We start from the raw sequence: 15381 nt of genomic DNA, 5'->3' as shown, positions 1-15381 counted from the left end.
GAAAATAATCGGAATCGATAAGCAGAATCGGAATCGATAAGCAGAATCAGAATCGGAATTGATAAAATTCAAACGATACCCAACCCTAGTTCTGGTGACACATTCATCTACATCAGGATGAGTAAACTTTGAGCAAATTTTCTCTTTTGGGTGAACTATTTCTTTAATACATTATATCCCAAGACTTTAAAAGCAATACAATACTTTTGTGTGATGAATGGGCCTAGATTTAAATCATTATTCTCTTATAATCTCCCTCCATTTATCTACACCACAAATAATGCTTGGTCACGTCACATTGACGTCACCATCGCTTTAAAAAAACGAAACATAATTGCAGACAGTCCTGTCTAGTATTAGGATGTATTTCTTTCACACCTAATTTAAACCTTGTGGCTGGAAGAAGGTATGAGTGACTGAAATACTAAATTATACGAGAGACACTCGGAGTGGAAACAAGAAACCCACAGCACATTTATTGAGAGGGTCTTAACTTCTAGAGTCACAGAGACGACTCGGCAGTCCTAAAGGAAATCAGTTTTGGAGGCTGGATCCATTAGACTGGCCAGCACTGCCTATTGTAGAAATTATCTATGAAATCAAGTCAGGTGACCCATGTCCTTGACAGAACAAAGGCAGAATAACCTTTGGTCTATACATATCCATCTCTCAGAGAACAGAAAGCTCTAATGGATTTTGCTATGGCTTTGTAAATTAGGATCACATAATGTCCTGCTGTACCTGTATGTGGCATGAATGGGTCATATTAATATACATAGGGTAATTTCCACACCACGCCAATTGCATTCAGTCTTGACACTAATATGTATTGCACTCATGTAAAAAAAGTATGTGCTATTACCAAGCCAAACCAATCATCATGATTTGTTATAACTCATATAACAGTATAGAAGTATAGGATTGTGTTTTCTGGTTATAGATTTGGAGCTATAAAAGTCAATACTGAATTTTGAAAGCAAGGTATTAAAAAGGATATGTTTACATGCATTTACATACTGTACATATGCCTAAATCAAGCTCTACACAAAAATACTCTAATTTATGAGTATTTCATCATCCTATAGTCTGATGAAAGAGTTAGTCAACCATTAAGAAACATGCAATTCCTGTAAATTAATTTCAGTTTATTATTCAAAGCATAGAAACGGTTTGCTGCTGTCCCATCTTTTCAGCTGGTCAGGATGATGTTTCTAATGAACTAGGTCTCAAATGAGCACTTAATTGAATCTGGTGCATAAAATCGCCCAAAGATGTAACGCTTCAGAGATATTTTATTATTTTGCTTAATAAATTAGTAGACCATGGGGGCTGGATTCATATGACACTTGGGGTGACGTTGGCCCCAATAGCTTATTCATGATCTGGTCCATGACATTTATGTTCTATCTGTTCTATTAAGAAAGCATGTGAGGGTCTAAAATTATCAGACCATTATGGAAAATGTATATTATTTTGCATTTTTTTCTATCTAAATGAAAATGCATAAAAATAGAGTGAAATTTCAAAAATAAATGAATTTCAGAAATTCTGGGAATATTTTGTGAATTATTTTAACTTTTTTTTTTTTTTTTAATTCATTTTCAATATGGCCCTGCAGCACAATACTGAAAAACCCAGTTTTCATTTCTAACTCATTTTGGGTGGTGCTAATCAGGTTTCGTCTTCACTGCGGTACATCAGGGTTAATATGATGTTTCTGTAAGGTTAATGAAAAGATTTGTCCCGTACCACCGGCCTCTGTGTTTCAAGTTGGTAAGATCTCTGTTTCTGTTTTAATTATTATTACCCATTCACTTGCTCTTTGCCTTGACGTGGACTTCAGAGGCTTCCATTCATCTTGGCCTGCCATTGATAGACTTCCTTTGATTACCGTTCAGCTGAGAGATGGAAAGGGGAGGTCGAGGCGAACAGAAAATACACTCAGAGTAGCCGTTATTCAACCTGAACTCTCTCTTTCTCCCACACCATTTCACTCTGTTCGTTTTCATATCTGCTCAATTAATCACTTTCTCTCTCTTTTACTGTCCCATTTCTCTTCTTCAGTTTTGTCAAATCTGTCTGTGCAACCAGACAATTCAACTCTATGAATGTACTCATCTATTGGTTTAAGAACTAGTGCATTACTCTCAGTATTGTGCCATTGTCTGTGAGTCAGTCTAAGGCTTTTTTTTTTACAATAGTTACATTAATTATGATGTTATCGATGAATTTGATTTATTTTGTGATTCTACCATTGTTCTTCTTCTCATTAAATTTTTCAAAAAAAGAGTAATTACAGATTAAATGAATGCTGTGTAATTCTCTCCAATTAAATCACTTTTTTGCACCGCAACAGTACAAGTCTGTCTGAAGTGAGAAATGCCAATTCAGGATGCAATTTTCCTCAGACTGCCATGCCAATAAAACATCCAAGTCCAAGTGGACTAGCAAGTGCACAGAAATCTTGCTAAAGGCATCAAACATATACTTTTGCCCTCTCAGTGTCTAAATAACACATAAGTACAATGTTTGCCTGAATGGACTAAATAATTATATATATGGCCACAGAGACAGCCCAAACTGCACTATTTGCCTGCAGCATAGTCATAAATGATATAGAGTCCAGGAACAATTTTGATCCAGTCATGCTCCACAAATCTGACCCATTTTTTGGCGCTGTAAAACACTGTGGAACTAAATGTAGATGAACAATCCTGGGTCACGAGAGAGAGAAAAATTCCACCTGATCGCTGACAGAAATGCAGGGACATGTGGATTAAAGTAGGCTCAAACAATACAAATATATGTCAGTGATTGTTTACAGTTGGCAAAGCAAAGTTCTGGAACGGCTGGGTCAAGCATTTATTCACTCAGGAATTATGATAATGTCGATTTTGCAGATGTTTTATATACATATAAATATAAATGACATTTTATCAGTCCATTCCCTGAAAATTAAAATCAAATCCATGGCATTACTAGCACCATACTTTACCAGTTGAGCTACAGGAATACATGCAGTAGTATAGAGTATACAATTAAAATAGCCCCTTTTGGATAGTTTAAAGAATAGTGTCTGGTATCATAAAATGACTTATTTGACGGTCCATCATCATTAGATAGCACTATTTCCATTATCTTAAATGCAAAAAACAGCTTGACTCTGCAGCCCAGTCCTGAATATAAGTGTGCATATACAGTGTGTACACTGGCAGCCTGAGGCACGTCCATTTAATAATGTTTTAATTCATTTATAAATTCACTTAAAAAGCACAAGAGGCTATTAACACTTGTCTCCCAAGTTTTTAAAGATCTATACATTAATGGAATTTTTATTCTGCTGAAGCAAATAAAGTATTCTGAAAGAAACATGAGCTGTAATAAGTCAGCAGGCTCAACAACTGTTGATTAACTGATGCAAATAACCTCATCTCTTTAATCAACAAATGCACTTCTGTTTGTTTTACTTCAGCCAATCTTTGATAAAGCATATTATAAAATATAAAATATTAGCAATCATATATTAATATTAGGAACAACAACAGTCAAAATAATAATAATAATAATAATTATTATGATTATTATATTATTATAATTATATAGTTATTTATTTGTTTATTGTTTGTTTATTTGTTGTTTGTTTAAGTGAGATATAATAATAATAATAATTGTTGTTGTTGTTGTTGCTGCTGCTATAATACCAAGTTTTTAAAGATCTATACATTAATGGAATTTTTATTCTGCTGAAGCAAATAAAGTATTCTGAAAGAAACATGAGCTGTAATAAGTCAGCAGGCTCAACAACTGTTGATTAACTGATGCAAATAACCTCATCTCTTTAATCAACAAATGCACTTCTGTTTGTTTTACTTCAGCCAATCTTTGATAAAGCATATTATAAAATATAAAATATTAGCAATCATATATTAATATTAGGAACAACAACAGTCAAAATAATAATAATAATAATAATTATTATGATTATTATATTATTATAATTATATAGTTATTTATTTGTTTATTGTTTGTTTATTTGTTGTTTGTTTAAGTGAGATATAATAATAATAATAATTGTTGTTGTTGTTGTTGCTGCTGCTATAATAATAATAATAATTATTATTATTATTATTATTATTATTTAACTTGTTAGCATTCCACTGTACTGCCTGCGGTACAATGCATGTTTAGGCAAATTTTACAGGAATGCTAAGGGATTAAGAGAGCCAATTATTATTATTATTAATAGTAGTATTATTCCTGTTGTTATTGTTGTTAATAATAATAATAATAATAATAAATTGTTGTTGTTTTTGCTGTTGTTGTTAATGTTAATATTTAATATAAATAATAGAATAGAACAGAATAGAATAAATTTGAATTAATAGGGAAAAAATCTGAAATGTGATTTCCAGGACATTTCTATTGGATGATTAGGTTTTATCCATGTTACAAATCAAAAGCTAGTGATACCAATGTCTTATTTATAAGATTTTTGTTTTTACTCATGCCACCTGCCTCTACAACAGCCTGCCCAGGAGGGACCCTGTGCTGTCCCATTGTGGGAAATTCAGGAGATGTGCAAAAAGCAAGGTGCGGTCCAAAGCCTCTCAGCAGATTTTTCATTATCGTGATAAAGTGCACAAGGCTCTGATGGCCTGAGCCCTTGCCAGGCCTAATACACTATATAATAGACTGTGCAGCTTAAGATCCCTTTGCTCCTGCCATACGGATATATATCCCAGAGAAAACTGCAGCACCCCCAACACAATATTAGATTGCATTTGTGGCAAGGAGGCATTCCCAAAGAGGACCTGGGTAATGTATATCTGGGGGCCCAATCAGCAATACTGTCCCCCAAATAGAGCAAGGTGGTCAGGTGAGACTAGACCAGAGATACAAAGATACAAGGGAGGGGAAATGAAGAGGAGTGAGGGTGGCAAGGGAAATTACACCTGTTGATTCAGTTGTTTATTTGCACACTCTGTCTAAAAGAATTATGCCCAATTCACTAAAGGAATTATGCAAATCAGCAAACATTGCTGACACGCCTACTTCATGAAACATTTAACGTTGAATGCAATTTGCACTGATCACAATCCATAATAAATGTGATTTACTGAAGTATGAAAATAATGATAATGACTTCTTTTAACTGTCACTGCATTTAGCATTTGTTTTAACTGGTTTGCTGAAGGTTGGTGGTTTAATAATTACTTGTGGATTATTGTGGTGTTTTTATCAGCTGTTTTCGACTCTCATTCTGACGGCACCCATTCACTGCAGAGGATCCATTAGTAAGCAAGTGATGTAATGCTAAATTTCTCCAAATCTGTTCTGATGAAGAAACAAATTCACCTACATCTTGGATGGCCTGAGAGTGAGTCATTTTCAGCTAATTTAAATTTTGGGGTGAACTATCCCTTTAATTGTATAACTGAGAAAGATAACTTTAAATGATGACAACTGCATGTAATCACTTCTTTCTGACAGATTTATGCACTTTGTACTCTGAAACAGTGCAGCGTGCGTGACTGATATAAGCAGTTTAGTAAATAGCCACTAGGAATTAACTAAGCAGAAGTCAATCGTCCTTTTATAAATGGACTTGTGTTATCCTAATTGTGCTGGAGGACCAAGAGCGTCTTGCTTGATATTCATTTATTCAGTTACTTGAAAAAATAATGAGCCATTACATTTTGAACAGAATAGATTTATTACTTAAACTCGTAGCTGAGACCAGAGGATAAGTGTGGGTTTCAATTAATGCAATGTAATGTGAAGTATCAATTTTGAAGATCTGAAAATCTCAATTGCTCTTACCCAGACAGACAAAAGATTAGACCGCGATAAATTTGTTTTTACTATGGTGGGTGAAGTGACATGTTCTAAGCTTTCAGCAACTAAAATAGTAATTTTTTTTTAGTTTTACTGAGTTTGCCAAAGGAAGGCTGAAGTCTGACTGAGCTAATTTTTTGGTGCGTGCGTGACTGATATAAGCAGTTTAGTAAATAGCCACTAGGAATTAACTAAGCAGAAGTCAATCGTCCTTTTATAAATGGACTTGTGTTATCCTAATTGTGCTGGAGGACCAAGAGCGTCTTGCTTGATATTCATTTATTCAGTTACTTGAAAAAATAATGAGCCATTACATTTTGAACAGAATAGATTTATTACTTAAACTCGTAGCTGAGACCAGAGGATAAGTGTGGGTTTCAATTAATGCAATGTAATGTGAAGTATCAATTTTGAAGATCTGAAAATCTCAATTGCTCTTACCCAGACAGACAAAAGATTAGACCGCGATAAATTTGTTTTTACTATGGTGGGTGAAGTGACATGTTCTAAGCTTTCAGCAACTAAAATAGTAATTTTTTTTAGTTTTACTGAGTTTGCCAAAGGAAGGCTGAAGTCTGACTGAGCTAATTTTTTGGCTTTGCCCTCTGCCATCTCTCTTTTCCAAAGAGCTTGCTTTACTCAGTGCCTTTGAACTTCAAAACAAATCATACTGAGCCTTTTCCCAGCCGCCAAGGGAGATAGCCACATGGTCGGTGCTAATGGTTTAACAATAAACGAGATCTGTACTGTCAAAAGGGCAAAAATGCTGAGACTGAAACTGTGACCATTAAGAACAATAGCCATTTCTTCAACTATGGGTACGTTAACGTTTGGCCTTGTGGACTGACTGGACTCATTTAAACTCATTGAAACACACTTTTCACACTCTCACTAGTTGATTTAATTAAATAATGTTCACATTTTGCATTTTAGCACATTTGAACTTAATTACTTCATTGGGAATGACACAATAAAAAAAGTGATCCCTAGTAAAAAATTTTGATATTTCAAATACATTTACTTAAGTATAAACCAGAACCAGGTTTTCAAAATAAAAATCTGTAAAAAGAATAAGTAATTTCCAAATCAGTCCTTCATGTAACAAAAAGAAAAATTAACCCTGAAATATTTATTCCAGCTCCGCTGAGCCAAAATGGACGACTAAAACAAAATATTGGGATACCAATGAGGTATACCACAAACATTCGCCGGTTTAGGATGAAAGGCAAAATCTGTTTTGGCACCTGAACACCCCTCTAACCCAGTTACTCAGAAGGTGGAAATGAACAGTGTTGTTTGTGCTGGACCTCTGAACTGCTATGCCAGTCACACACACAGACTGTCTAAATAGACTATAATGACTGTGTCACCTGACAGACAGAGAGCAGACTGTAGATGCAGGGGACTATTATAATATTTATGAAAATTTTGAGGAGCCCGTCCTGTGGCAGCTCTGCGTCTCTCCTTTGCCCATGCCGTCGTCGTGTGGAGGGCAATAGGTGGTAGACATGGTTGTGTCACACAGGAACTAATTAAATGTGAAAACATCAGACGGCAATCAATTTTCGAATTTGACACGAGAGGACAGGGAACAAGACTGTGGAAGCACTGTGAATGACAGAGAGGGAAAAGGACTAAGAGTCCACTAGACTGCTAACCTCTAGCCTAACCTGAAGGAGACTGCAGTGAAAGAGATTGAAGAAACTGATGCCACATCTGTGTAGATGTAAGTCTGTGAACGAATGCCCCTCTGAGGTGAATTGATTTTAAAGGAATGGTTCACTCACAAATGATTTACTCACATGTCCTTCAAAGCCCCTGACTTTCCGTCCTCTATGGAACACAAAAGGAGTTATTTATATTTATTGTCCAAGCTTCTCTTTTCCTTACAACGAAAGTTTCTTTAGAACTTGAAATACAATGTACAAGTCACATACTTTTATTAAACGTTTATGGTGCTTTTTGAAGCTAAATAGCACCCGGTCCACTTTTATTTCCATTGCAGCTCAGACTAACTACTAAACAACTTCTTTTCGTGTTTTATGAAAGTAAGAAAGACATTTGTTGACATGAGGGTAAGCGATACAAGATTTTTCATTTTTGGGTGAAATATCCATTCAAAAGAGATTCTATTGTAAGGAAAATGCATAAGACTGGTCATCTCAGAAGGTTTGGTCCACTGAACTGAGATCATCCAGGCGGTTTTGACGTATGAAGTGCCAGCGTATGCAGACAGTATAAGTCCCTAAAGCACAGGCAAAAAATAGACCTGCTGTCTCTGTCAGTGATGTGATTGAGACTGCACAGATCAATGAGTGTGACATCAGCTAAATGCCCAGTGCACCAATGAGAGAAAAGAGGGCCTGTCATATGTGGGACATGAGAAATCAATGAATCTCTGAACAGCCTTGTCATTCGGTGACAAGTTCAACTGCATCACGTGTCACAGTGCTTGATGTTCTGAACAGCATATGCAACTGGAACGTGCTTTTTTGTGAATAATACAAGTGCATGGACATTAAAATGATATACTTCATAATATACTACATATACCACTAATAGACTACTTACTTAACTTATTTAATAGACTACTTCATAATATACTTGATGTTTTAGGAAGTCTCTTATGCAGCTGCATTTATTGGATCAAAAACACAGTAAAAACAATAATATTGCGAAATATTATTACACTTTAAAATACTATAACTGTTTACTATTTTAATATAGTCTAAAATGTCATTTAATCCTGTGATGGCAAAGTTGACTTTCAGCATCATTACTCCAGTCTTCAGTGTCATATGATCCTTCAGAAATCATTCTAATATGCTGATTTGGTGCTCAAGAAACATTCTTATTTTTTTCAATGTTGAAAACAATATATATGTGGAAACTGTGATACTTTTTTCAGGATTCTTCAATGAATAGAAAGGATTTGACAGATTTGTGAAAGTCTTCACTATCGCTTTTGATCAATTTAATGTGTATTTGCTAAATAATTTTTTTGTTTTGTTTTGTTTTTAAATCTCACTATATTAATTAATTAATAATAAAAATAAAATACAAATATATTAATTTTAACACTTTAACTAACCATTATCTTAACTTATCATTATCATAACTTTTGCCTCAATAAAATTTTGGTGCTTATTAATAGTTAGTAAGTTAGTTGTTAAGTTTAGGAATAAGGAAGAATTAAAGCACCTAAAATATAGTTGTGCAGAATAAAGCATAATATGTGCTTTATAAGTACTAATAAACAGCCAATATTCTAGTAATATGCATGCTAATAAGCAACTGAACTGGTCCCTAAACTAAAATGTTACCTACTTTTTTTTTTACTACTTTTACTGACCTGTCATTTAAGGTATCGTTCACCCAAAATTAATTTCGGTCATAATTTACTCACCCTCATCTTGTTCCGAATGTGACTTTCTTCTGTGGAACACAAAAGGAGAAATTTGATCATAATCCTTACGGTGACCTTTTCCATTCAGTGAATGAAGACAAAATGTTGCATACAGTATGAATCGTTTTGATACATTAATAGCCCTTTTTGCCATTTGGGAGTTGGCAGTGTTTGTCCTTATTTACTATGGAACAACATGAAGGTGAGTAAATTGTCATTTTTGAGAGAACTATCCCTTTAACGTGTAATTGTCAACATAATGTGAAGCATATGAGCAGCCATCTAGCACAACGATTTAAATAAGGAATTCAAATTCATCAACAACCCATAAAGCATAATTTCCCCCAAGAAACTCATTCATACCATCTCATTGTGTCTGTCTCCATCACTCATATGCCATGTCTGTCATTTAATATCATCATCAAGTCAAGTGGCACTCTGTATTCAGAACACGAGAGGCAAAAGCTCCACGACGCCGTGAGCTGTCTGACCCCCCACGATTCCCCCTATCCATCTAAAGACTCTCAGTTAATTCTGCCCTACCACATCGAACAACTCACTCCGGAGCTTCACCAGATGGGAGCCCAAGGGGGGGACAGTCCAAAAACACATCACCTAATTCGCCCAACTTTGTTCCTTGGACATTTTATGATGTGTCATTAAAACAGATGAGAAGTCCACAGGGAACCTGATGGCAAACTGAATTAAAGAGCTTATGAAGAAGTGCACTGATAAGTAGATCACAGCATAACCCAAACTGCATATTTTATTTTTCATGTCCGACAGGCCCACTTACAGAACAGCCGCTGGTGCATAATTTGCCATTTTTACAGATATACATGAGACAGAGCTAATTTTGGCCATTGCATAGATGCAGAATATACTGAAAAAATCAAATGTGGCACAGCTTCTAAGGTCATGATATGCAATCTATGATAAAGCTCACGTCTGTGATATCAGAGACATTACTATCAATTTGGACTAGTTAGAGGGGCCATTATATTGAATAAAGTCTTCTCTATGTTTCTAATGTCTCTTTCATTTATTAGACAGGATGATGTTTTGATTTAGTGGCTTTCACATGATACTAGACATCAAACATCCATATTTTATGAGTAGCTCAGGATTGTTTTGCCTAGAGTCCCTTCGGATCAGATCAGTGAACAGGGAACAGACTGTAATGGATGGACATGTGCGAATATTCACCAGGACTTTTAGGTTATTTTAACCACAAGGCATTTAACACAGTGTCTCTTTATTGCCTCATATTGTATTTACTAGACACCAAAAAAAGTAAATGTGTTAGGATTGTAGTTGTTTAATTAAATCACTCAAATACCTATGCTGAATATTACCGCACACATATCTGCTTTATTTATGTGACTGAAAAGTCTAATGAGAGGAATTCAGATAAAAAGGTGGCACAGTCATGTGATTGGTCTGGTGGACATCTCATCTGTCCTGGTTGAGATTTTCAGTTTCTCCCTCTATAAGGTCATAAAAAGAGCGATAAAGAAAGTATCTGATTATAAAAAAGAAGAAAAGGCCAAAGAGAAAGTCCTATTTAAAGGAAATGGAAATGAAGGAGGAGATGTGCAGACCAGAGCGAGACTGAGAAGAGAGGAAAAAAAGCCCTGGAGAGTTTAAAAGTAGATGTTAGTTAAGGGGGAAATCCATAAAACAAGAGCTGCATGACTGGAAAAATATAACAATTGTAGAAATGTTTATTATTAAATAAGCAACTCAATTTCAGAAAGTAATTGTTATCCGTTTGGAATTTGTAAAAGTATAAAGCGGAGATCTTTAGCAGGAGGTCTGCAAATGTGGCATTTCAGGCAAGTGTTTTCTGTTGGAGAAATTAGTTCTTTGTGTGTGTGTGTGTGTGTGTGTGTAGATCAATACATGCACAAAGTTATACTACACATTAAATGAAAAGTAAAAAAAAAATCAAAATAGGTGCATTAAATTCACAATTTAAATATGTATCCATGTAAGGATGGGTTTGACAAACATTACACAATTGTGTTGTGTGATCATGTGTCACCACAACATACAGATGCCATAGAGAGTAAATTCACACTTTTTTGGATGCTCTTGAGCACATATGCCTAAAAGCGCAAGCTAGTCCTAGAAAAATGCCTGTCTGCCTCATCACATCACAAATGAGTTTGTTCAAAAGAAATATGTGAAATGCAGCCTGAGGTGCAGACAGTTGAAAATAATCCTGCTCCAGGCAGAGAGGCCCACTGACTGCGGGTGAGTCAGGAAAGCTGTGGTTGGTAGGCAGGCCTCTCGCACCTCTAATAAGGCCAGGTGACAACCTGATAATCACCCTCCAATTAGGACATTTCCATCCACAAGCCTGCGGGGGCCCAAGCATGGCTGTGTTTAGCATTGTGACAGGCGAAAATGATAACTAATTGAGTCCCTTTCAGCCCTCGTGGTTAGATTAAACCTTGAAGTTTATTTTACAGTCCTCTTTCCCAAATGAAAAGATAAATCTGAACCACTGAACTATACCATTTAAAACCACTCACACTGTTTAAAAAGAAAGCAGTGTCCTTCTCTAGAAAGAAAACCAAACCCTGGTAGTTCAGCGGAGCTGAAAATAGATAAAACCCCGAGGTTCATTCAGCCATGCAACAAGCACATGACCTCATCTCTCCAAAGTCTCCCAAAAAAGGGAAAATAAAATCATTCCTCAAAGGGAAAAAAAGAGAGATGGGAAGAAGGGGGGAAACTACGTCTCAGACAGGACTCTGCCAAATGCTGGTCCCGGCCTGGATGCCTGTCTGGCAGATGGGACACACTGTTTGGGTGTCATGTGAAAGATGGCTTGCCAAATGCCGCTCCTCTCTTTTGCGCTCTGCCCTGCTACTGACAGATTGAAAGCAAATAGGTGGGCGCAATAAACACTGCCACCTGAGAAACTGTGAGAGGGCTGCACTGCCCCAAGCCGGCCACGTCTGCTGGCTACGCCACAGAACCAAATTAAAAGACCAATTAAAGTAACATTACAGCGTAATGAGGCAACTTCCACATGTTGGGGATGCACACTAAATATATGGAGGAATGAGACAGCATAATAGAGCTTATTTCACTGATGCAGCTTATATATCATTCTTATAATAGTTGATCAGTTGTTTATTGATAAGCATTATTAATATCTAATCAGTATTGTAGAAGTGAAATTTCCATCCTGGCAGTACCCTCTTGTGGTGGAGCTCTAGTAAATGTATAGTCATGTTGTTCTGAACATATATACATTTTATTTTCCTGCTGAACACAAAAGAAAATTATTGAAGAATGCTGGTAACCAAACAGTTTTATTTCCCATGTTTTCCCAGTTTTATTTATTTTGTCCATACAATGAAGGTGAATGGGAACCAAAACTGTTACCAACATTCTTCAAAATATCTTCTTTTGTATTCCACAGAAAAAAGGATTGGAACAACATGATAGTGAGTAAATGATGACAGAATTATAATTTTTGGGTGGACTATCCCTTTAAGTGGGGTGATTACAGGCTTTGTCCCAAATGGCGAACTTGATGGCCAGTCGCTGGCCTTCGTTTGCACATCCGTGAAGTCCATGAGACCGTAAGGTGTCTTATTTATCATTTTAGGTTTCAGATGGGGTCTCAAGAGTGCCTACTTTTGCCGAGCCTGCACTCGTGAGGTGCAAAATTACCCAATAGTCCATATGGCAAAATGTAGACTTGGAAGTGGGCTGAAGGTGCAATTTGGGACAGAGCCACGGCAGTCTAAGCCAGAGCTCCTCAAATACTTTCTTTCAAGCTAGACTGAAAATACAAATGTAAATTTGAGGAGGACCATACATTTACCAGAATAATTATCAGATCTTAGCACTTTGTATTCATTTGCGCTTTGTATTTGATTTTAAGGACATTGATGTTTACTTATGATATACATATTTGGTGCAGTACTGAGTCGCATATTGATGTCCAATATAAAATATGGGTCTTAAAGCAAAACCAGTTTAGAATAATTATGTTAACTGAAGGCCACAGTGAACATTTAATTTAATTCACAGGCCGGATTTTCCCCACAGACCTCTAGACGAACAGCCTTGCTATTATATATATACTCACAGACAGGGTCGCCGTCAGGGCAGAACGACAACAAGGAATGTTATTCTGGGATCCATAGATTTTAGCTGATCTCATTTTTGGGCCGTCAAATGTCCTTTCACCAAAATGTTGAAAATGAAAAATCTAGCTACAGAAAACTGATTGGGCAGAGGTCCAGACAGCCAAAACATATTGTATGTCTGGCATAAGAAACAGTCAGACAGACAGAGTGTGCATGTCTAGAATGGATTACACCAAGAAGCCAGTTTTAACACCACAAAAGTGAAGTACTACACTGAAGAAAAGATACTCGGTGATGAGAGAGGGATAAAGCACAGACTACTCCTTTCTCTCTGTCTCATCCCCTGCTCTCACACATAGGTGAGATTGAACCTTATTGAAAAGCTCATCCAAAAAAGCCAAGGAGATAAAAGTTTAAGCGTCACATCAAAGTCACATTGTGCAGATTCAATATCACGACTGCAGACCTAAACCACTGGCTGACAATGGAGTGCATTTTATATTGATAAACATAAGACTCTGGGATTTGAAAAAAGCAGTCTGTCTTTTAGCTCAAATTCTGTATGTGGTCCCACATAGGGTTTTAGTATTATTTATGAACTACAGTATTATAGTATTTATTAATATTCTGAATTAGCTTTTATTTTTACATTTTCAGTTTTAATTTAAGTTTTAGTCATTTGTTACGTGCTTTTATTATTTTTGTCATTTTAAATAGTTCTATTAGGTTCAATGTCATTTCAGTTTTTAGTCATTAAAGAACTTCAACTTATTTATTTCAGTTGGCTGCCAAGGAAACATTGCTAATTTCAAAATTATCAATTTTAGTTTTTAATTTTAATCTTAATTTTAATATTTTACAACATAAATTATTTATTTATCTTTATCTTATTATACAAATAGTATCATTAATATTATTAGTTACCAATAAACAACACTTCTATAGAACTACTTCCTGTGACTTCTCACTGCTTTTCCCTTGCTTTTGTGATGATTTATCACTGCTTCTTACTACAGGTTACATAGTTTCACCAGTAAGTAGCGACAAGTGACTAGCTTTACGACTGAATCATTCAAATCCACTGATTCATTCAGTAACATAACAAGTTACTCTCTTATGAGTGAGTCATTGAATCATTCACTCAACCAATTTGTTAAATGATGCTCATTCATTCAGAAACATAGGTGTTGCTTGAAGACAGTTGACTTTGCTTTGAATTCGTTTGGAATAATAATTTTCATTGGCAGACCAAAATGAGACCAGTAACTTGTCATATTATACATGTAAGTACAGTGGGGCAAAAAAGTATTTAGTCAGCCACCAATTGTGCAAGTTCTCCCACTTAAAAAGATGAGAGAGGCCTGTAATTTTCCAGTTTTAATTTAAGTTTTAGTCATTTGTTACGTGCTTTTATTATTTTTGTCATTTTAAATAGTTCTATTAGGTTCAATGTCATTTCAGTTTTTAGTCATTAAAGAACTTCAACTTATTTATTTCAGTTGGCTGCCAAGGAAACATTGCTAATTTCAAAATTATCAATTTTAGTTTTTAATTTTAATCTTAATTTTAATATTTTACAACATAAATTATTTATTTATCTTTATCTTATTATACAAATAGTATCATTAATATTATTAGTTACCAATAAACAACACTTCTATAGAACTACTTCCTGTGACTTCTCACTGCTTTTCCCTTGCTTTTGTGATGATTTATCACTGCTTCTTACTACAGGTTACATAGTTTCACCAGTAAGTAGCGACAAGTGACTAGCTTTACGACTGAATCATTCAAATCCACTGATTCATTCAGTAACATAACAAGTTACTCTCTTATGAGTGAGTCATTGAATCATTCACTCAACCAATTTGTTAAATGATGCTCATTCATTCAGAAATATAGGTGTTGCTTGAAGACAGTTGACTTTGCTTTGAATTCATTTGGAATAATAATTTTCATTGGCAGACCAAAATGAGACCAGTAACTTGTCATATTATCCATGTAAGTACAGTGTGGTAAAAAAGTATT

Source organism: Sinocyclocheilus grahami, unplaced genomic scaffold (genome assembly GCF_001515645.1).
Source record: "Sinocyclocheilus grahami isolate Dianchi unplaced genomic scaffold, SAMN03320097.WGS_v1.1 scaffold26.1, whole genome shotgun sequence".
Lineage (NCBI taxonomy): Eukaryota > Metazoa > Chordata > Actinopteri > Cypriniformes > Cyprinidae > Sinocyclocheilus > Sinocyclocheilus grahami.
Note: the sequence above shows the minus strand (reverse complement) of the source record.